Source organism: Neovison vison, chromosome 4 (genome assembly GCF_020171115.1).
Source record: "Neovison vison isolate M4711 chromosome 4, ASM_NN_V1, whole genome shotgun sequence".
NCBI classification, from domain to species: Eukaryota; Metazoa; Chordata; class Mammalia; order Carnivora; family Mustelidae; genus Neogale; species Neogale vison.
The window spans coordinates 56,912,215-56,937,123 of record NC_058094.1 but is presented as its reverse complement, the minus strand read 5'-3'; positions in this window follow the sequence as shown (position 1 = coordinate 56,937,123).

Genomic DNA, 24,909 nt, shown 5'->3' with positions numbered 1-24,909 from the left:
AATGACATATTTATTACTTTTCATACTCATTAGTTATTATGCAAAATCTTTTGACATGAAAAATTTGGTCATTAATACTTCCCTTGAATTTTGAAATATATTAATTAATTTTGATTTCCTTGGGCTATGCAAGTTAAATAATTATTTGGGGGAATTTCTTTTTTATGATATTCTTATAGACAATTCCAATGTCCACTGAACATTTCCCTTCATTTTATTTTTCTATGTGGACATGAACCTTATTTCACAGATTTCCTATTGGAGAATATTATTAAAGACTCATCAATAATCAACAACTAGTTAGTAAATAATAAATGTCCTTTATCCTTTTAACATCTTTTAATACCTATTCCAAACTGTTTTATATAGAAGATTCCTATTTCCTCCATGATTCTCTTTTCCTGTCCATTGCTAGCTTTAGAAGAAAAATAACTATTTTAACATTTTCTCAGACTAAACTGGAAATTTCGTATATCCTGGTTCTTCTGAAAACATGTTCTTGCCTACAATTATTTCTAGCTTGATGTTTGATGCTGTTACAGAGATGGTAAATATCGAGCTAGTTTCTTCAATTCCTCTATCTTTGTAGATAGAGAATTTTACAGAATTTGGAAACACATAAGTTGTAGAAACTATGACTTCATCTATTGTTAAGCCATTGATCTCTCTTCTGTACATAAATAAGAAAAATGTACTGAATAATGGTTCCTTTCCGTGTGTGTGTGTGTGTGTGTGTGTGTGTGTGTGTGAATAACTGATGTGCATAGCTCTCACTCACACAAAAGTACTGAATGAAATATCTCTTTTTTTAAGAAAGGAAAGTACCAATGATTTTGATACATTTTGAAGGTCAGTAATGTTCAGCATAGAGCAATATGCGGAGAACAATAGCTCCTTAGAGAGTGGAAAACATGGTACTCTCATTATCCATAATCTCAGCTGGTCACCATAGTAACAGCATTTTATTTTCCAAGATGTAAGCCTTTATAGTTCTGTAGAATTCACTTCCCAGGCCTCCAGACACATCAGCGGCATCTAGTGGCTGAGACCTCAGCTGAAATGCTTGCGCTTTCCCGCTTGCTCGGTTACTGAAAAACTGATGGCTTGCCCATGTGGCTAACTATGTTTCTATTTCTCAGTCGTCATGATGGGTGACCAGAATTTTTCAGAGAAATATTTCTGAGGTGCCTACAAAGCAGGTTGAAAGTGTAAGCAAGAGGAAATTATTTTGACTAAAAATCCTATTGTAAAGAATTTTGCGGCGGACTGGGGAGTGTAGAAGCATTGTGTATTCTCCATCCAAGTAGAGAAGGAAGTTGGAAAGGTGCAGTTTCCTGAGATAATGAAATCATTGCTCAAAGAATATATAGTACTGTTCTCTGAGACCCTTTGATTCATTAAAGATTCAAAGAGTTTATTAATGAATTTTGAGAATGACTAAACCATGTTTACCCACTTTCATTTTCTGGTCATGTATTTGTCCTTTGTGATTTTTAGATACTTATTTAATAGTGGTAATATATACATTATATGAAATATATTTCAGAGTCAAACCTAATTTGGATAGTGAATGGGGCAATTCAGAAATTTTACTTAGTGTCCAGGGAGGTAGTATGGGTTGAGACCCAGCTGTAGTCCTGTTTCTACCTCATCTTAGATCGTAAGTATTCTTGAGCAAAAGCTACAGCTATGGTTTGCAACTTTGGCTGCATGTTAGGAGAAAATATCAGTATCTAGATTCAATTCTGGACCAACTAAAACAGAATCTCCAGGAGAAGTGCTTGAGCATGACTTGAAAAAAAGAAAAAATCTGAGTAACCACATCTCAAAATCACCTGAGGAGTTTTGTAACAACATCACTGGTCTAACTTGAACATTATTCCTAGTTGTGTGAGGCACTGACCATCAGCATCACTGGAGAACTTGTTAGGAATTAATACACATTTAAGTTTGAGGGGTAATGAAAACCCACAGAGATTCTAATTCAGAAAGTCTGAGTTGAGTCTGGGTATTTTTTTTTTTTTAAGTTGGATGTTTCCACATCTGTTTAGCTCCCTGCTGTAACTGAGCCCATTACCTGAAATTTACCAGGAGGGTTAAATAAAGACACTTAGGTAGACTGCAATGCACTCTATAAATGTTACTCATTTATTCATTAGGTTAACCAATATTTACTGAGTACCTATTATGTTCCAAGTGTGGTAACAGGAGTACACAAAAGAGATGACGTGGGTGATGTGCATGGCTGAAATCAGTCTGAGAAGTAGGTACTTCTCAGTTCATAAATGCTTTTCTAAAATTATTCATTTGCTTATCTTAGGGATAGCACAGAAATTTCAGCATAAAAGAACCTGAAAAAATGGTTTTCTAAAATTCATAAAATGAGAGTTAAATGTTTGTTGTGTACCCAAATTTGTTTATATCTTAGTGAAGTTATTTTTTAAGGAAGTATGCAACATTTCCTGCCTTAAAGAAATGTACGTTTTAGATGGATTGTTAAAACATATTAAAAAGTAACCAAAGGATAACGCTGGGATAAAACTATATGGAACTAATTATACATTTTTTAGTGATGATATAAATTTTTGAGAAAAGTGATCAGGTTTTTTTTTTTTTTTTTTTTTTTTTTTGATACGGAGAATTGTGTGCAGGAGATTTATTGAGAAGCTCTTTTGGGAACAACATCTGTGAGGGAATGAGAAAAGCAGGACAGAGCAGAGGGAGTTACCATAATGAGATGCATTTGTACCAGATAACTCATCTCACTCCACGGGGAACTCTGATGTTAAGACAGTACTTCAGTAATGTCCCCAATTGAGCCCATGACAAGCCTTTGTTCCCTTGCATCAGCCAGTACTGGATGTGAGCTGCCTCCAAGAAGAGGGTGTAAACTTGGGTAAAATAACCCACTTTGGCTAAGGGCAGGCAACTCTCAAGAGAGTTCTCAGCTTTGCAGCCCCAGCAGCCAATACCGAAGGCAGCAATCAGAGTGAATTCTTCATTCCTGAAGGGTGGATTCTGAACAGTGACTCACATTTATTCCAAAAGCACAGACCAGTTTAAAAATACTAAGTGTTTCCCTTCATCTAACTTTCAGATCATCTCACATAGACCCATTCCACATTTCAAGACTTACCTTTTGGTGCTCTCTGAATAAAATCTTTCGCCCTAGCAAAATGGGCAAAGCTAAAATCTTCCTGGAGCGCGTCTCTCACCCCCTCATGCTCTGCTTCTGTTCTCTTCCGACTGCTTGCCTGAAATTTCCTGGACTATTTTTCTTCACCTTTCTTGGCCAATGCATTAGTTTAACAACTGATTGAAGTACCATTTTGCTTACGAAAACACCTAACATAGGCTTCTCAAACTTGAATGTGCTTATAAATCCCAAGTTCTGGGCATCTGCTAAAATGCAGATTCCCATTTAGTAGGTCTGGAATGGAGTCTGGGGGTCTGCATTTCTAACAAAATAACCCTGCTGGTAGTCATTGAGGAAATCTACCTTGTCTGTACTTTGGTAGTACTTTTATCTATAGCATCTTTTATGGCATATAACTTACCCTTTAGTAGAGTGTTTTTATTTTGCATTAGTGTAAGTTAATCGATGTCGTAGCAGCTGCATCTAATGTATATGTATTTCTCGCAGCACTTAGCATAGTGCTAGTGTTTATTAAGGACTCTATATATCTGTTGATTGATTTTGAAAGAAAGGACTAACAGGTAGTTAATGATTTTTCAAGTTGAGCATGTGAGCTTTCAGGGTTTTGTAATGTTACGCCTGCTGAATGAGAACTACTGGCTGTGAATTTTTCTGAGGTCCTGTAAAGCTGTCCTACTTCTGCTCCTCCCAACCCCGAGCTGATCATCACATCAGATCAGGGGAAAAAAAAAAAAAATTGCCATGTCTTTACACATGCTCAAGGGAGCAGAAAGTAAAAAAAAAATGCAACTAAAGACTCAGATGTTCTTAATTTCCTTTATTGTAAACCTAGCTTCTCTATTTCCTCTAGCTTCAAAGAACAGTGAAATAATACACCCAGTGATACCTGCCAATGGCCCATTCCTGTTTTTGGTGAGAAGCAAACACATTGTGTCAACAGAGCCTCAACCAAAGAATAGTTTCAAGCCCATTTCTAGGTAATATTTGGCATTAACATTTGATCGATAATTCTTACTAAATGACTATTCCAATTTTTTTTTATCCTTTTTGTTCTTTCTCCATTTAAATCCCTCTTCACCATTTATATACTCTCTTTATTGTTTTACTCTTGGTAAAAATGAACACTAGGAAGTATAGCTCTTTCCTTGACTGATTTTAAATAAATTAATTAGAAGGGTATTTGCGTAATCGAGAAATCATATGTGGTGGGGATAAGCATGTTGAAACTTTTCATTAGTTGATCGTAAGTCATAAGTTTGCTGCTGAATCCGTGTCCATTAATGATGTAATACTTCACAACTGACTGACTTGGGCCCTTGGTCCAGGTGGATATTTTGCTTTTGTGATCATTATAATTTTAAATGTATTGGTATAAAGTTATTGGTATTCAAACTATGAAAGAATTCTAAAGATGTTTCTCAGTATGCTTCAAATTCTTTGGGAAGCCAGGAGAGTTAATACTAAATATTTGATGAGATACAATAATTTGAAAGAACTCTAATAAGGCCTTTTAGTCAAAGAGTACGGAATTGTGATGAGTATTTCTTGTTACTGGTTGACAGCATATGTATACTCATAAATTGGTTATTTTGTTGGAAACTTGAGCAGCAAGCATAGCTGTGCATATTGATGCTATTATACAAATCAAATATGTTTAAAGAGACTGGGTTAACAGAGTCTCAATATTAAAAGGCTATGGTTGACTCTTTCTCTTGGTCTTAATTTCTGTGTCTCTTTATAATTGATTAATGTTCATTGGTAGACTAAGTATGAATAATTTATGATTCACATAGCTGCTGGCTTATTAATTGTTTAATTTCGGAGAAAGTAACTATATATTAAGGAAATTCAAGTTGTCACTCTGAGTAGCCAAGTGAATTTATACACTTTGTTACTGTATAGTCCAGAAATAGTGTATCAGACATACACTCTATTTTCTACAGTGCTTAAAAAGAATACTAATGAAATGTTGAAGAAATTTTTTAAAAATAAAAAGGAGCAAATGACTTGGCATGTCTGAAGGCAGCAAGCTCTGAGTTTTTTCCCTCCTCTCTATACATTTTCTTCTGCTTAAATGATTCCATGTAATATGCCAACCATAAAATAAGTTAATTGATAAATTATGCTTATTCTTTAGAGAAAACATAATTAAATATAGAAAATAAAGTTCACTTTAGATATATTATAGTTTCTTTGGAGTTTGAGCAAATGATTTTAATTCTGAGAAATTAAAAGACATAAATTTGCAACATGCATGGAAAAACTGACTTAAAAACATACAGTATTCTCATAATGGTAATTTTTTCATTTGTCTCTACATTTATTGCTGAAAACCAAAGGCTAGAATAAATTACATTAAAATGAATATTGATAGCCTTTTCTTGTTTGGTACAATATTCTCAAATAAACCCAAAAGATGAAAATCTTAGTCCATATCAGAGTGATCTTCAATGAAGCTCAAGAATATAAATATGAAACTTTCCTGAAATGTAACTTTTAATATTCAAGGACAGAATTTTGAGAAATGGTCAATAAGATTGATTTTGCCTATCTTTAAAATATTTTGACTGTATAACAAAAGTCAGCTTCATATTAGAAAGTGCAGATAATGTTTTTCCTAAGGTGAAGTCTATTTGGATATGGGAGGAGAAGAAATAGAATAATTTTAATAACTTCTCCTACTCCTCATCTCTTTCATGCGTTTAGTACAAATCATTCCAGAGCTCTGGATGAGTTTCTATAGAGACCACAGTGCTAAGCTGTGGAAGGAAGCCTGAGCTTAATGTTGGCACTATAGTAAACATTGCCCCTTTCATGTATCCCTTTAGAGAATTGGGAAGAAAGAGGAACACAGAATGCTATGTGATCTTATAAAATGAAAGAGAAAAGAACAAAATAATATGTATATTTTGAGAAAGGAGAAATGAATGGCATTTTAGTTATCTTGGTTATGTTTGAACAGGTCTCACTTTTCCTGGTAGACTGAGCTCCTTAGGGGCATGATGGCCCATGTTTAATTTAGCTTTGTATAATATATTTTTTTCATGAATAAAATATGGTTGTGGGCTGACATCTGCTTAGATCTCTACAATGTCATATCTAAATCATTTCTACTTCACCTAATAATGTTAGGCTCACTTCCTCTTACTTTGCTCTCTTATATTATTGAATATCCTCAACTTCATGTAGGCCCATCTCCTATACACATCAATTTAAAAATTAAGGCATTCTTTTTTTACTCTTTTGCTCAAGGCTAAACTTTGCATTGGTGCAATTGATTGCTTTCTCCGGAGAATTGCTCTATCATTTATTTTCTCTTTTACTTTCAGGACTTTCCCCTCTCTTGTGGCTACTTCTGAGCTTAATAATAAGCTAGTAGTCCAGCCATAATAAAATAATCAAATAAAAACATTAATAAATCAGCCTACTTTGAGCATGTCCTAGCTTCAACTATTACTACATCTCTTCTCTTCCTGGATCATCTAATTTTTTTAAAGGATTTTCCTTATTAATTTGAGAGAGAGGGAAAGTGAGCATGAGTTGGGGGAGGGACAGAGAGAAGGACAGAGAGAGGGGCAGAGGGAGAGGACCAGAAGGAGAGGGGCAGAGGGAGAAGGAGAAGCAGATTGCCGCCTAAGCACAGAGGGAGAGGAAAAAGCAGATTCTCCACTGAGCAGAGCTCCACCCTAGGACTCCAGGAGTCCAGGACCCCAGTATCACAACCTGAGCCAAAGGCAGATGCTTAAGCAACGGAGCTACCCAGGTGCCCCTGGATCATCTAACGTTTTCCATTTCCTTTCTTCACATTTGTTTCTCAATGTATTGCAAATTGATTTTACTCTTGTTGTTGCCCTGATAAGATCACTCTCCACTTCTAGATTCTCAGATCCAGTGGTTACTCTTTTTCAGCCCTGTCTTCCCTGGATCTCTTTGCTGAATGTGGCATTTTGATCTCTTATTTTTAGAATTTCTTTTTAAGTTCTAAATGAGGCTCAAATTTTTCTTCTTCTTCTTTTTTTCTGCCATGTGTGTATTTTGTTAGTTGCTCTAGATTTCTCCTTTGTGATTTGTCTCTACATATGCTTTATTAATTTTCTTATTGGTTTACAGTATGTTTAGAATATATTTCAGATTTTGATTTGTTGTTCTTGATATGAATTGCAAATACTTCTTCTAGTTAAATATGGGGTTTTTCCTTAAAGAACTGACCATAGATTTTAACTTTTCTGTTCTTTTTCTTTTCATTTCATCAGTGTTTATGTCTTATATTTTTATGTCTTTCACTTTCTTTGACTTACCTTTTGTTGTTGTTGTTTGGTGTAAAATTGTATACAACATTATAATTTTTTCAGGTGCAAAACACAACAGCTTTATATTTGTATACACTGCAAAGCAAATACTACAATAAGTCTAGTTAGCATCTGTCACCATATAATTGACCCCCTTCACACATTTTGTTCACCCTAACTCCTTTGCCCTCTAATAGCCACTGATCTATTATCTGTATCTATAGGTTTTGCTTTGTTTGTGGATTTTTTTTTCTTTTAGATTCCAAATATAAGTGAAATCATACAGGATTTGTTTCTCTGTCTGACTTAGTGTGGTACCCTCAAGGTCATTCATGTCACAAACAGCAAGATATTCTTCCTTTTTATGATTGAGTAGCATTTGAGGAACTTCTATATTATTTTCCATAGTGACTGCATCAGTTAACATTTCCATTAGCAGTGAGCGAATATTCCCTTTTCTCCATTTCCTTTCCAGTACTTGCTATTTTTTTGTCTTTTTGATAATGGCCAACCTAACAGGTGTGCAGTGATGTATCATTGCGGTTTTGATTTGCATTTCCCTAATAATTAGTGATGTTGAGCATTCATTCATGTACCTTATGGCCATCTGTACGTCTTCTTTGAAAAAATGTCTATTTAGATTGTCTGCCTATTTTTAATCAGATGACGATAGTGAGGATGATCATGATGATGATTGCTGTTGAGTTCTTTATGTATTTTGGGTATTAACCCCTTATCAAATATATGATATGTAAATATTTTCTTCTGTTCGGTAGATTGCCCTTTTAGTTTGTTGATGATTTCCTCTGCTGTGCAGATGCTTTTTAGTTTGATGTAGTCCACTTGTTTATTTTTCTTTTGGTTAGATGCAAAAATTCAATGCTTTCATTCTTTACTACTTTAATATGCTTCTTTCCAATTTCTTTATTCTTTTATACTGAAACTCATAGTAAAGATATGTTAGAGCTCATAATTCTATTCTCTAGGCCTTTTAACTTCACTATTCTCTTTTTAAAATTTTCTTTTGCTATTTTTGTTCATTCCAGGTAATATTCACAGATTTTTTTTTCCAAGTAAGTAATTTTCACTCTAGTTGCTTCTAATTGGCCATAAATTTTAAAATTAAAACAACTTCATGTTTCAGTGTTTAAAAAACAGTACATTTGTGTTTCATTCTTTTTCAAATATACTTGTTCTTTTATATGATGTCATACAATGTTTAATTTTTATGCTTTAATCACTTTAAAGTTTTTCATTTTATGCAATCTCTATCCTACTGTTTTATTCTCTGTAATTCTTAGAGTCTAATCCAACTGTTGATTGTGTGTGTTTTTTGTTATTATTCCCTATCGTGTTTTGTTATTTTAGCTTGCTTAGCTTCAGCGAGACTGTGTGTGTGTGTGTGATATATATATATATATATATATAGAGAGAGAGCGCTATATTTTTGTAGTATGGGCTGGTTTTGTTGCTGTCATATGTCCCAGAACTAACAAGAACCTGAGTGAGAATTCCCATGCCATGCCATTCACATGAATTTAAATCCCAAAGTCATTTAAGTTGTAAGCCAGTGACTAGAATTATTGAGATTAATTTCGTTGTTATATTCTTGTGTTAGTAGGTAATTTTTTTCTAGATTACTTCTTCAGTGAAGATGTGGTATGCTCAGAGTCCAGGCTTAATATATCCCAACTCCATATTTGTTAGGATCCTAAGTTTTCTTCCCTTTCACCATGTGGTCACTATATATAAATGCCAAACTTATACTGACAAGGCCTCTACCCCGGTAAACTAGCATAGATGGAGTAGGAAGTCATGTACTAAGTGACCTTTTTTTGTTTTTTTATTTTTTTCCAGCCAAATGTGTTGGCATGTTTATTATTCATCTTTTGAATGTCTTTTTTTATAATTTAAAAAAACTTGAAATATGATTGACATACATTATATTAATTAATTAAAGTTAAGTCTAATTAACATCTGTCACCATACAAAAGAAAATTTAAGCGTCTGCCTTCAGCTCAGGTCATGATCCCAGGGTCCTGGGATTGAGCTCTGCATCAGTTTCCCTACTCAGCCAGAAGTCTGCTTCTCTCTCTCCCTCTGCTCCTTCCCCCACTCATACACTCTTAAAATAAATAAATAAAATATTAAAAATATTTTATTGTGATGAGAACTTTTAAGATCTATTCTTTTTGCAATTTTCAAAATATGTGGTGTAGCATTATTAACTGTGGTCAACGTGCTATGTATTACATCCCCATGACTTATTTACTTCATTACTGGAAGTTTATACCTTTTGATTCCTTTTACCTGTTTTGCCCAACCCTCCACTCCCCACCTCTGGCAACAACCAATCTGTTCTCTGTATCTATGAACTTGTGTTTTTGTTTTGTTTTGCTTTGCTTTTTAGATTCTACACAGAAGTGAGAACATACACTATTTGTATTTCTCTGTCTGATTTATTTCACTAAGTATAATGGTCTCAGTTCTACCCAGACTGTTGAAAAATGCAGTAAGTGGCCTGTTTTATATGGCACAATTTTACCTATAAGTATTACTCTTTACTTATATAGACCATGGAACAAGTGATTACTGTTCTCTTTGGCCACCCAAATGGACATGTTATTGTACTGAGCTTCAGGTCTACTTATAGGAGATAAGAATGCAGATGTAGAAGGCATGGGAAAAACGCTGAAGGACCACTGACCTTATAAAAATTCTTCAGACTTTTCCTTACTTGAAAAAATGTCTTGATATTTTGTTTTTCAGCCACGTATTTCTCTCACACAGGTGGCATGACATTTATGGATCGGTAGTATAGTAGGCTAAATAATGGCCCCAAAGATATCAAGTCCTAATCCCTGAAACCTGTAAATGCTATCCTATATGGAAAAGATCTTGAGATAGGAAGGTTATCCTGAATTACTGGCTGGGTCCTGAATTTAATCCCAAGTACCTTGATAAGAGAGAAGCAGAGGGAGATTTGACAGAGACAGAGAAGCTGATGTGAAGATAGAGCAGAGAGAGATTTGAAGATGCTGGCTTTGAAGATTGAAGTGATGCAGCTGCATGCAAGGATTCCTTCCTGCAAGCCAAGGAATGCTGGTACCACCAGAAACTGGAGGAGGTGAGGAATAGACTCTTCACCTAGAATCTCCAGAAGGAACATGGCCTCGGTGACATTGTGATTTCAGACCAGTAATGCCAATTTTGGATTTCCAAGCCTCCACAACTATGAGATAATAAATGTCTTCTTTTAAGACACCAAGTCTGTGGTAATTTGTTCCAGCAGCCACAAAAACAAAAACAAACAGATAAACAACAACAACAAACCCCCCCCAAAAAAAAACAAAACAAAACAAAACAAAAAAAAAACCTAATGGAGGGAGTTAACCTGACTGCCTTTCTTCAAATAGAGATTAAGAGATAGCAAATAGAGATTAAGCCTTCATTTCATGCCTGATATCTTTGGATGCAGCCATATAATTAAAAGCACATGCAGAATAGGCAGTCAACGGAGCATGGTTGTTAAGGACAATGGCTCTGCATTCAGGATATCTAGGAGTTCTGTCACTTTGGGCAGGCTATTTAACTCCTTCTGTCTTACTGTATTCATATGTAACATGGAGATAGTAAGTACACCTATGCAATACAGTAATAGTTGCAATAACACCTCTTGTAAGAGGTGTCATGAGGATTAAAGTTGAGATAATCCACATAAACTGAGTGCATTGTGGGTGCATGGCAAATGTTAGCTAATATCAATATTTAGTCCCAATGTGTAGAGTCTGAATATTGTTTTCTCAGATTGCACTTAACCACATTCCTTCATTTGCGTTCAGTTTGTTAATAGCTTGTTAAAAGGAATATCACTCAGTACTTAAATATTTTGTACTATGGTGTTGGGAGTCACTTTTTTCTAAACTTGAATTCTTCAACAAATGATAATGATAACATGTACACAGGTGACATCAGTCTCAATTTGTCTAAATGTATAATCTTTAACTTGAAGCATTTTGATATAAAAATACCATATTTCCTTACTTATCTAGAGATAAATTCAGATCAAAACCTGTGATGGGCCTTTTTCTTTCTTTCTTTAAGATTTTATTTATTTATTTGACACAGAAAGAGAGAGAGAGAGCAAGAGCACAAGCAGGGAGAGTGGCAGGCAGAGGCAGAGGGAGAAGTAGCCTCCCTCTGAGCAAGGAGCCTGATATAGGACTTGAGCCCAGGACTTTGGGATCATGACCTGACCTGAAGGTGGACGCTTAACCAGCTCAGCCACCCAGATGCCCTAGTGATTGGCTAACTTTTAAGGAAAATCTCTAAAATATTTAATTTTCAATTAATATCCTCTCTCTACGTTGAATGTCTAACATTGTAGGGAACAGAAAAATGCTAAATAAATATCCTAAAAAAAATCTTTCTTGAGGGAGCTCTATAATATTAAGCAAAAGAATAGCTTTTCCATTTTTAGGGAGGTCTGTGATTCTAAGGTGGTTTTTATGACAGTGGCAGGAAATGATGAAAGTATTATCTAGAATTAAATTTTGTTTTCTCACTTAAGTTTAACTGGCCCATTGTAATAAGAAATCTGGGATGTTTTAAAAAATCTTTTTAAATTAAAGTATAATCAACATACAGTGTTATAATACTATCAGATATACAATATAGTGATTCAACTTTTCTATACATTTCTCAGTGCTCATAGTGATAAACGAACTCTTAATTCTTTCTCCATTTTGCCCATCCCCCCCCCACCTCCCCTCTGGCAACCACCAGTTTGTTCTCTGTATTTAAGTCTGTTTTTTGTTTGTCTCTTGCCTTGGTTCATTTTGTTTCTTAAATTCCACACATGAATGGCATGTTTTTAAAGCTTTAGCATGATGGCATTTTTAGTCACAAATGCTATTCTTTGGAGGCTAGCAACTTTAACTGAGGGGCCCCTAGTGTAATCCTGGGCTCTGAGTTATACAGCTGATAAACCATTCTTGCTGGATCATAGGACTTACATAAAGGCATCTTAGGAGATAAATTTAGAGTAGTTTTTGGCATGTTGAAAAAGTGTTGTAATGATGATTAAATACATGGTCACTGGAGTCTGCTAGTCTTGTCTAGGAATCCTTTCTGCCTGTTACTGGCTCTGTGACTTTAGGCAAATTATTTACATTCTCCTATAAAGTAGAGATAATACTAGTATAATCTGTCGTTGTTATAATGATTAAAGAAATATATATTCAAAATAATAAGCATGATGCCTAGCATTTGGTAAACAGGCAATGGGGAGTCAGTAAATGACATTGAGGCAGGGAAGGAGAGGTCCAGAAGTATACCTTAGAAGGATACATTTGGCTGCAATGTTTTTGGCTGGCAGTAGGTGGGAAAGAATTGGAGGAAGAAATTTATGACCTGACCCAGTGCTTTCCAGGAAGGCTTTATTGCACAAACAAAATACACCTGTGGGGTGTACTGTAATGGGTACCACTGACGGCATTCTTAATAAATGTTGGTAAAGATGTTGATTCTCCCAGTCATGTACAAGATCTATTAAAATAAAATGAAACAATAGAATAATACTGTAATATTAATAAATTAATTAATAAATTAATACTGCATATTATTTAAATATACAGTAAACAAACAGAAGGCAGCTACCAAAAAAATCCAAGAATTTTGTTTATCAGGATAACAAAATCCGAGTACTAGTAAATAATTCTGCTAAAAGTAAGGCAAAGATATCTTTATTTTTCTTACTTGTTAGCAAATATCTGGACATCTCATAGTCTTTTTTTCCTTTTGGTTACTTGTGACCGAATTCTCAATTTATTCTTTGTACCTATTGTGGAATATCTGAGTTTTATAGCCAAGATGAATGAATTTTCATTCAGTTTTTAAGATACATTCTGAGAAAAATATGTAAATCAGTTTGACAAACATTAAAAAAATTGATTTTCACAGGCAAATATTAGCTTATCAATGCACTTTACATTTTTCAAATAATCATTGACTACAATAAAAATATCGTTTGTTTTATAAACTCCATCTCCAGAAGTTCTCCATTATCATACTGTAAACAGGGATTTGATGGAGATGTGAAGAAACCTGAGTTTTCCTCTTTCTCTTCTATAACTTTCCTCTTTCTCTTCTACAACTTCTACAACAATCTCCACTGGAATAGCCAGTGTCCAGGGTCTGACATACCCTGGACACTGGCTAGAATCCAGGTGGTATCTGGAGAGAAGCAATGCCAGCAATATACAGATTTGTGCTGTTGGGACTGGGCAGTTCCCCACAGCGTTCTCCATCACTCTGGCTATGCGGTTTAAATAGCCTTTTCATTCCTTTTAGGTCAGAATTTCTCAGTTGTTTATGCCATCCGTTGTACGTTGTATTTGTGCTTCAAGGAATTATATACTTTACTTTCAGCTAAGTTTAGAGAAAAATATGTAAATTAGTTGGGCTAACATTTAAAGACATTTATTCCTACAATTAGATATTTTTCTTAGGTGATTTCTGCCCTCTATTTTCCCTCCCTACAAACAATACAAATTAATTTTATAATGAGCTGGAAAGGTCATATGTCTTTTTTTGCAAAGGTTTGCTATGCTTTTTCAAGTGCTCAAAAAAAAATCCAACAATGTGCAAACCATTTTGCTATACACATTATTTTTGTATTTTTTAAGGAAAAATGAGCTAACAGTATAAACACTATTTTACTGTATCACAATCCTTTCATTTTTTTCCATTTTTTTCTTATAATAGCAATGAGGAAAAGGAGTATCCATTATTTCACCAAAACCCAAGTCAGTTGGGAGAGTCCAGCAGAGTCATGCTGTAATACAGAGCTTTAGAGACCTCTTCAGATTGTCATGGAGAAAGGGAGGGGTCTAAAACCATTGCAAAAGAATTCTACAATTCTTTTAAAAATTTAAAAGATTAAATACACACTGTTGGTGGGAATGCAAGTTGGTGCAGGCACTTTGGAAAACAGTGTGGAGATTCCTTAAGAAATTAAAAATAGAGCTTCCCTATGACCCTGTCATTGCGCTACTGGGTATTTACCCCAAAGATACTGATGTAGTGAAAACAAGGGCCATCTGTACCCCAATGCCCCAATGTTCGTAGCAGCAACGCCACAGTCGCCAAACTGTGGAAAGAGCCAAAATGCCCTTCAATAGACGAATGGATAAAGAAGATATCCACTGGGTGGCTCAGTGTGTTAAGCCTCTGCCTTCGGCTCAGGTCATGATCTCAGGGCCCTGGGATGGAGCCCCCGCATTGGGCTCTCTGTTCAGAAGGGAGCCTGCTTGCTCCTCTCTCTCTGCCTGCCTCTCTGCATACTTGTGATTTCTCTCTCTGTTAAGCAAATAAATAAATTCTTAAAAAAATGAAAAGAAGATATGGTCCATATATATAATGGAGTATTATGCCTCCATCAGAAAGGATGAATACGCAACTTTCGTATCAACATGGATGGGACTAGAGGAGATTATGCTGAGTGAAATAAATCAAGCAGAAAGAGTCAGTTATCATATGGTTTCACTTACTTGTGGAGCACAAGGAATAACATGGAGTACCTTGTGTGAAGGAGAGGAAAAGTGATTTGGGGGAAATCAGAGGAGGAGACAAACCATGAGAGACTGTGGACTCTGAGAAACAAACTGAGAGTTTTGGAGGGGAGGGTTTGGGGTGTTGGGAGAACCTGGTAATGGGTATTAAGGAGGGTACATATTGCATGTAGTGCTGCGTGTGGTGCATAAGCCATGAATCTTGGAACACTTAAAAAATAAAATAAAATAAAATAAAATAAAATAAAATAAAATAAAAAGATTAAATATACAATTTGGAGGCCATTGATTTAGTAGGCTGTATACCTAGGAGATGAATTGAGTACAGGCACACCTTGTTTTATAATGCCAAATATGTGTGAATTTCTGAAATTAGCGAAGTAAAGTTTTTCAAATTGAATCATACTTTCCTTCCATGTTTTATTTCAAGGAAGTCTTTGATAGTCTTTTTTTTTTTAAATCAAAGAATAGATTATTTCATAAAAACTTTTTATGGCTTTTCAAGTAATTAACTCTTGTAAATCAGTGAACTTCTACTGACTAATGTTGAACCATTTTCTGAGTATAAATTGATTTCCTCATTGAGATACTATTTTTAGATCTTCTTCAGTATTTTTAAATCCTTATTTGGATGTACTGCTATCTTGTTGGATGATTATGCTACATCAAACTATTTTTCAAAAAATCTTCCTAAAATTGGCTAATAATATGTTATAAGGAACAATTTTAATATGAAAACAAATCTGTAACTGTCTGTAAAGTCAAATTTTATCATTTGATGAGACTCTTCTAAGGACTCTGGAAATTGCATCAATATTTTTAAGGATCATTATAGAATTTTAAGCAGTGCAGCATAAAATCCGTACAAGAAATTAATAGGCTTCCCTTACATTACTTTCTGCTGCCATAGGCATCTTCTGTCACTCTTCTCATCAATATTCTCCTAACATGAGGTGCAAGGAGGTGAATGACCCGGAGGGAAAGAGGCGACCTGGTGAGCTCTTCAGTCCTTGGAGCACCTGTTATCCATGGATTTCAAAGCACTTAATCCAGTTTGATGGTCCTGTGAGTTAAGAAGTGCTTTACTACTCGGCTTTGAGGTTGTCATAGGTCTCCAGTACATTATTGGAAAATACAACCCCTGGGCTATTTTCCTGACTCCTGGGTCAATGTTCACATCAAGAGATGACACTCGAACCTTGGCTGACAGGGGGATTGGGTGGTAATGGTTAACAGTACTAGTAATTGATCTCCTTGCTTCCTGTTTATTCATATGTACCAACCTGAAAAATTAAATATCCCCACACTGCATGATTCCAGTATCTGGATAATTATGATCTTCTCCCATGGAAATATGAATAATTTAAGGAACATGTGATTGTGCCATGAACAACTGAAGTCAAAGAAAAGAATAGAATAACTTAAAAAAAGCCTGGTGATAAAATGTAATTTTGGGGAACTATGCTAAGGCATAAACCAGTTATGAGCTATTTATAGACTTTGACTTTTTAAAGCAACTTTGCATTTGACTGTGTTTATTAGTGAATGGGAATTTATTTCCCTATATTGAATGAGCATTTCTTGGCAGGCAAACTGTGCACAAGCTACAATGAGCTTCAATGAAGTGCTTTCACATTCCCTTCCCACCGAGTTGAAAGCCTTCTTATATTCTCTCAAGTGTGTTTCTTTTCTCATGGAGGATGGCTTTGTTGAAAATTGCTTCCTCTTCTCTTGATTATTGAATCAGATATTATATTCAGTTCTTCAATACTTTATAGAATGTTGGTGAAAAATGAAATATAATGAGTGTGATTCTTCCCTATATTTTGAAGGCTATGTAGATTCAGCTCTAAAGAATTCAGTGGGGCGAAGCCAGTATTGGAAGAGGGATATTATTTAACCGACTTTCCTCTTTTTCTATAACTGATCCCCTCATATCCCTTCTCCACCATTATGATGCTCTTCATTTCCAGCATTTTCTTTGTATTTCAATAGCCAGAGTCAACGCTTAGTATACCCATTTTGAGTAGACTCATTTATTCCAATCCAGAGGACTCATGTGACCCAAAGTAGTTTGCTGTTATTCCCAAACAGATCAGTGTTCTATATTGTAGATTTTTATTTTTTCTTCCATTTTTAGTCACTGTTCCTATTAGCTTGACCTTAGAATGTTGTTAATTTACAAAGATACATATGAAAACATTTTCCATACACTTCAATTTTGATGTCAAAGGATTGGAAAAATCCTGAACTTGTACTTCAACTTTGCCACTTCATAGTTACACTGCATATCTTAAAAATATGGACTAAATCTCATCACAGTTTTATTATTTTTGCCTTATTGCATAAACATACTGTAATAATTTTATTTCCTTCATTCATGAGCAGTTGAGTAAGTTGTTAAGTCATAAACTCTGGAGCCAAACTCTTCTGTGTCTGTCAAGTCCTGCATGTACCTGAGGTTTCTCATTCATAACATGAAGATAGGGTTGCTGTATTAAATGAGTTTATAAATATAGTACTTGGCACATAGTACATGCTATGTCAGTGTTTTCTTCTATTGTTATTCATTCATTATGAAATATTTATAAGTAAATATTTATGTACCTTAATGGTGATCTTATAATGTTAAAAAATATTGAAGGGCAAATATTAATTCAGTGATCACTTAAATAGAATTTCAAATTGTGATAAAAATGTCAGTTAAAATGCAGGAAAGTAGGAAATACAGTTGATGGGAAATAAGACTGAACAACAGGGAATCTGATTTATTTTGGAGGGGATGGTAAGTCTTCAGTGAAGGAGAAACATTTGAATGGATATCTAAAGGATTCTGAGAGTTCATTGATTTAGGAGTGGGAAGAGTATTCTAGAAAGAAAGCTTGACAAAATTAGAGAGGGGATCATTGATACTGAAGTATGAGAATGGAAGGGAAGTGGGTCTAACAGCAGAGAAAGAAAAGCACCTATTTAAACAAGAAAATAATAAGACACTGGGACAAAAGCAGGCAGGTTCATAGATTTGAGGGCAGGGAGTTTTCTTCTCATTGCATCTATTTACTCTGTGTCGTAGGAGGTGACACTCTGCTGAGAATGAGGTTTCTTTGAGAGCACTGGTGGTTTGAGGATAATGCAGAAGGTCTGAAATCTTTGTGTGGAGAACAGGAAAGTGGCTTGATCAATGAATGTGGTAGAGTCACCAGGAAGTGTTGAGTGTTCAGTTAAGTTTAATTTATACAAAGGAGTCAACATTCCCTGTTGTTTGTTTTTCTCTAGCAGGGCTCACATGGCTGAGGTTAGACCTGAAGAAAACACTATTGAGATCACCAAAATTTGAGGTCTTTTAAATAAGTAAAGTGCAGAGACAGAGAAATAGAGGAATTAAGTATTATGAATGTAATGGTTAGAATCATGTTCCACAAGATTTTAGCTTAGTATGGAGGTAGGTGATGTCATAAAGGGACTATTTATAGGGGGATATGAGAGGGATCAACAAATTGAAGTTTCCAGTCATAGTGAGTTTTAGGGTTGTAATTTAGTTAAATAATAATTAAAGGGGCGCCTGGGTGGCTCAGAGGGTTAAGACCCTGCGTTTGGCTCAGGTCATGATCCCAGGGTTCTGAGATCAAGCCCCACATTGGGCTCTCTGCTCAGTGAGGAGCCTGCTTCCCCCTGTCTTTCTGCCTGCCTCTCTGCCTACTTGTGATCTCTCTGTCAGATAAATACATAAAATCTTTAAAAAAATAAAGAAAGAAAATAAATAATAATTTAAAAAATAAAACAAAAACTGGTAGTTTTTTAAGAGAATTCTTAAAATACCAATATTAAAGTTAGAACAGTTTTAGGGATGACAGGTTCTAATATCTGTGCAGGAAAGTGGATGACCAAAGAGAGTCATTGGTGATAAGGATTTGAAGGAACTAAGAGGTCAGGATATGGAATAAGTTGCCCATGTGACTTTTAAAATCTCCCAGGGTGATAGCAGAAATTGTTATGAGTAGAGAAACTGTGAGTTAACTGCCAAGATTTCAACAAATGGGGGGACTGGGTGGGGATGGGGTGGGGCTGGGATCTTGACAGATGTGATTATGAGCGCAATATAGTAGATTGGATGTGCTTCAAAAGAACAGAGTTCTGTTATGAAAGCATAAGGAAATGATTGTCTGGAGATGTGAGTCTGAACAGTTCATAAAGAAAAAAACAATTTTGTAACTCTCTTTTTAAAGAAATCATAGTTTTCATGATTTTTCTCATAATTTGTTGTTAAAATACTTTTTATTTATTTATTTATTTTTACTTTCATGTAATTAAAAGTGGAATGTCAGATTTGGCTTAGGGCCTAAACTGTCCTTTTGAAACTTGTCTGCTTTTGGAAACTTTAGTATTATTTAAAGAGCTTTGTTTTATTTATAAACATAAATACATATACACATATTCTTTCTGTAGATAGAAACACCACCATATAGTCATATAACTTATCAGATGATACCAGATATTTGATAGTGTATGTATGTATGTATATATATATATATATATGTATGTAAAATGATAGACTGCATGTATTTAAAGGTTAAAGGTTAAGAAACTATATTAGGGTAAAATACATCTACCAGAATATTTTTTAAAAAACAGAGAAAACATTAAGATGAACTTAAGAGTGTGTTAAAATGTTGCATACAACTTTATCCATGCTCATACATTAGAAAGGTGGTTTAATCACCCATAAGAAATTACTAGCTTCTCTGTTTGTGAAGCATGACATTTCAATTGCACAGCCAATAAAAGAATTACATGAAGAGACTGAAATGATTTACTGTATGGAAAGCATCAAGACTAAGGTTACCATGGTGAACTACCTTTCTGCACACTCAAGGTCAAGTGAGAGTGACCCATCAATGGGCAACCTTCAGCTGAAACCTGGTATGGAATTGCTCTTACAATTGTTAGCTGATTTCCTTCTTAAGTAATAAAGATGACTGTAACAAACCTGTTACCATTATTTACCTATGCTAAATTTAAATTTGTAATTTAAAAACTGACGTTATTAAGAAATTGTTAGAAGAGCACTGGTGTTTTTCAGAATCTCATCAATTGCAGCTGTGCACTATGATCATGTCCTGAAAATGTGGATAGATTAGGAAATGTTTACAAGTTTTTAATGTAAGTTGAAAAAGATTCTAGTTGTATTGTAGTTTTTAATGTTTAACCAGAATCATCTTTATTGTAAATCCTATCTTTATTCCACTGGGAGAGAGAGAAAGAGTATAAATAGTGTATACATATTATAAAATATTGCTATGTATAATTGATACCTTAAAATATGTCCAAAATTCTGGGAAGTTCATATATTGCTTTTTTTCAGATATGTTTTGTTGATGCATAAAAAGAGGACTGTACTAATAAATGTCTTTTGAATTACACATGGTGCAAGAAAATGAAAGCCTTTGGGTTATGAATCTTGGATTTAAAGAGGCAATCATCAAATATTTAAGATGAAAATTCAGTAACACATGCTTGCTGTCATGTGTAAGTTTGGTGAATGTTATGACAAGGATTTTAAAACATTCATAGTTAGAGTATTTTTATGAAAATATTCATTAATTCAAACAGACATTCATATCTGGCAACCTGCATTTTAATCGTGATTTCTGGCTGCATGAGAAAATCGGTAAAGCCATGAAAGAATGGGTGAAATATATAGCAATCATGTTTAAATTATACATTATAAGGCATACATATCTGTACGCTGTCATATTATGCATTAAATTTAATGCATAAATCAGATTGTTATAATTCTGATGTCGCCAAAAGGCACAAAATATGACAAACAGGAGTAGGCATGTAGATATTATCATATTCAATAATTCAATGAGCATTTGTTTTATGTAAATTAACTTTCTGTTAATAAAGATTATACTCATTTATTACACCACTTCTATATGATAATTAAAAAATGTCCTTTTTTTTTCTCTAGAAAATCATTACAAAATGTGAATAATGCATTTGTTTAATATCTATATAAACAAGATCTTACCATCAGATTAGTTCTGGAAATGAAAGCAATATTGATTTCTGTAATAATTTTTATAATATGGCTACACTGCAATACTGAAGCTGCTAATCTCATTTTTGTGGAGAACTCTATGCATTTAAAGCAGTGTTTAAACTTTTTGAAAGCTAATAATCTTAGTTTTTGTGGGACATGTTAATGCACAGTTTATAGAAAACAGTACTTTTAAGTAAACAGAAAGTACTGTGGAGAACTTAGCAAAAAGGTTGAATTCCTCCTCTCAGTTCTGTATTGTAAAGTCAATTAAAATGACATTGAAAGCTAATCCAATCAACTCTTGAGTTGTATATGTTAGTCTCTTAAAACCAGTGAAGAGTCCCATTGAGAGGAAAGAATTTAATGAACTCCCAAATGGCTGAATTAAAATGATAATAAGTTATAAAATACCACTTTAAATCACAGTAAATGATAATACCCCCAAAAGTCACCACACATATATCTTTTGCAAAAACAAAACAAAAAACAATAAACAAAACAAAACAAAACAAAACAACCCAAAAACATGATGTAGCATTTTCTAATGGGTGGTATATTTTTTTCTCAGTTGTTACATCATCATATTTTAATGGTTTATTTAGGTCACATGTAACTTTATCATCTGAAGCATGCTACAGTTTTTGATTGATCCCTGTAGGTATTCATTTAAGAAAGTGAGTATGGGGGTGCCTGAGTGGCTGAGTCAGTTAAGCGTCTGCCTTCAGCTTAGGTCATGATCCCAGAGTCCTGGGATGGAGCCCCGAGATGGTCTCCAGGCTCAGTGGGGAGTCAGCTTCTCCCTTCGCCCTGCTCATGCTCTCTCTTTCTCTTAAATAAATAAATAAAATCTTAAGGGAAAAAAAAAGCATGCATTTTAGATGTTTAGAGTTTTACAACATTGTCATCGATAGGCTTGTTTATAAACTTTTCAAAGTAGTTTAAACAAACTAGAATGTCTCCTTGAAAGAAGGCTGATAAAGGTAAGTTATGGAAAATGTGGGAAATTTCACTTTAAACTTCAGGTAGCAAACATAAGAGTCTAAATAAAGAGCATTTAATGTATATTAATTAGATATGTTTGCTCTATATAAGCAGTGGAATTCAAAAAAAATGGATAGGGTGAACCACTTGAAATTTCCAATTTTTGAATTTTTTAAAAATGATTTTATTTATTTATTTGAGAGAAAGAGATAGAGTGAGTGATGAGGGAGGAGAGAGGAGGGGCAGAGTAAGAGGGAGAAGCAAGCTCCTGGATGAGCAGGGAGCCTGAGGTGGGGCTCCATCCAAGACCCAGAGATCATGATGTGAACCCAGGCACTTAACCTACTGAGTGACCCAGGCGCCCCTCCAATATTTAAACATTTTTGATGCATAAGAATGTTTTTTTCATATAATTCAACACAAGATAACATGCATATGTGCTCATTATTGCATAAAATACTTTATACATTACACTTTTATACACTACTTTGTTAATCAATGGTTTATGCAAGTAACCAGTTCTTTTTTTTTTTTTTTTTTTGCAAGTAACCAGTTCTTAAGAAAGACACTTGACAATGTACTCAAAAGAGGACTGAACTAGGAATTTATATCCTAGCTGGGCCTCTCTGTTGTTCACTCACTGAACCATTATAGGCCATCCAAGTAATTTCTCTGAGTCTTGGTTTCCTTATTTGTTTTATGGAGATGTCATAGACTTCTTCAGATCTTGCATAGCAGAAACATAACCAAGTGGCTCAAATACAAAGAGCTATTTACTTAAGGTAACAAGAAGTTCAGACAAGTCCCATGGGTGCTTCAGAAGTCCAACAATGTCATCAAAAGCCCAGATCTCTTTGCCTTTCCTCTTTGCTTCTTTGAGAGTTTTGGACTCAGAATCTCTTATTCCTGGTTGCCAGATGGTTGTAGTATCATGATTTCTTCACACAGCAACGTGCAAAGGACACATCTGTATTCTGACCTTTTATAAAGAGCCAAGAAAACCTTCCCTAGAAGTCTTTACTAATATCACCTCAAATCTTATTGTCCAGAATTATACCAGTCACAGGCAAAGAGGAAAAAAATATTATCTCTGTCTTGGGTTAACTAAAGGGCCTCTTGCCTGAGTTCATGGATGCAAAGATAGTGGGCAATCATGACAAAACGAGGCCCTGATAATCAGGAGAAAGGAGAAAACTTATGTGGGCATCACATAAGTTGGGTTACACTAATTAATGTGATAGTACAATGATAAGACATGAAAATTTGGAAAGTAAAGAAGTTGAATTTAAATATTTTTTTAACAATCTGTGATAGAGTCCTGTTTCAATTTGGTACATAAAGGTGAAATGATACAGAAGCAATTCATGTGTAAGCATGTGCAATAAAAGTAGTTATTTTAAAATATGTTTCTTTGTCATGGTAAATAGTTATATGACTTGTATGTAATGACATGGGAGTGTGGGAAGAATTTAAATTCATGGATAAGATATTTAGAAGAATAGTAAGATTTTAAGAACATTTGGCTAGTTTGCTCGGTTTTCTGTAACTTTAAGAATGCTTAAAAAACATTCCTGGATAATACTTGAGTTGACCTAAAGGCCTAATAGTAAACATAAAACTCACTGGATTTACTGATTTTCATTTTAAGAGACTAACCACTGTAGAAGTCCTAACATGCAGTTAAGAAAACCGCAACTATCCTGAAAATGATACAATAAGAATATGACAACTGGGCCTTCAATACTAATTTCTAATAGATGTCATAGAAAAGAAACTGCCATCAACTCTGGGCAAATGTTTTCTGGATTATATAAAATATTTGACATATAAATAGAAATATATAAAATATTTAGTAGTGACATATTTAATATTTTAGGTTGTGCCAGTGCAAATGGAAAGTATGAGGAACAAAAAAATATTAAAAGCTCATCAGTATTGAGATTAAAGTTATAGTGTAGTATAAATTTACTTTAAAAATGGAATGACTTTATTTTTAAGAGGTGGGTTCATACAAAACTGGTACCTTTTCAGGTGTTGATACTTGAAATACAGATGGTAAGGGAGTAAAATAAACAGCATGCGTATGGTTTGTCATTAGCTCCTTTTTTTAGATGCAGTAACCAAAGAAAAGGTCAATGATCATATAGAATATAATCGAAATTACTTTAAGGAGGCAAATTCTTCTGTTAGACATTGTTGAGCAATCAACAACTCAAGTGACTGAGTTGGCGAGATTTTTTTTTTTTGTATTAATGCTCTGATTACAGAGGCACATGATATAATTTCTTTCTATCAAAACCCTTTTTTTTTTGGTAAATGTACTAAAACCTTTTAGCTCTATTTAGAATATTCTTCTTGAAAAGTGAACCTTAATTATTCATCTTAAAAGAGAATAAAATAGACAAAAGTCTAATTGACATAATCCACTATTTGTTTGACTCTTGTATTTTTAAATAAAAATTAAAGATATAAATTTGTGTGCTGTTGTTTTATTCATTCATTCCTCAAACTCATATTGGGTACACACTATGAGTGGTTCACTTGACAAAGTGTTATTGGTAATACAAAGCAGAAGAAAGATGATATATAAAATGATTTTTAATAAGTACACATGCAAGGCAGTGCAGGGTAAATGCTGTATGGAATGGAACAATGAATCCTAATACCATGCCATGGGTAGATTTTACCTATGACTAACTTTCAAGAGTCTGTAGTAGAGTGAGTAAAACTGAGTATCATGTTGTTTCCATATTGGCATAAAATTATAAACTTCCTAGTTTTAATCTGAAATTATATCCTCCTTATATTTTTGGAGTTAAGTGTCCTATCTTCAATGAAATGGCAGTTTTAAAAAATATTCTTACC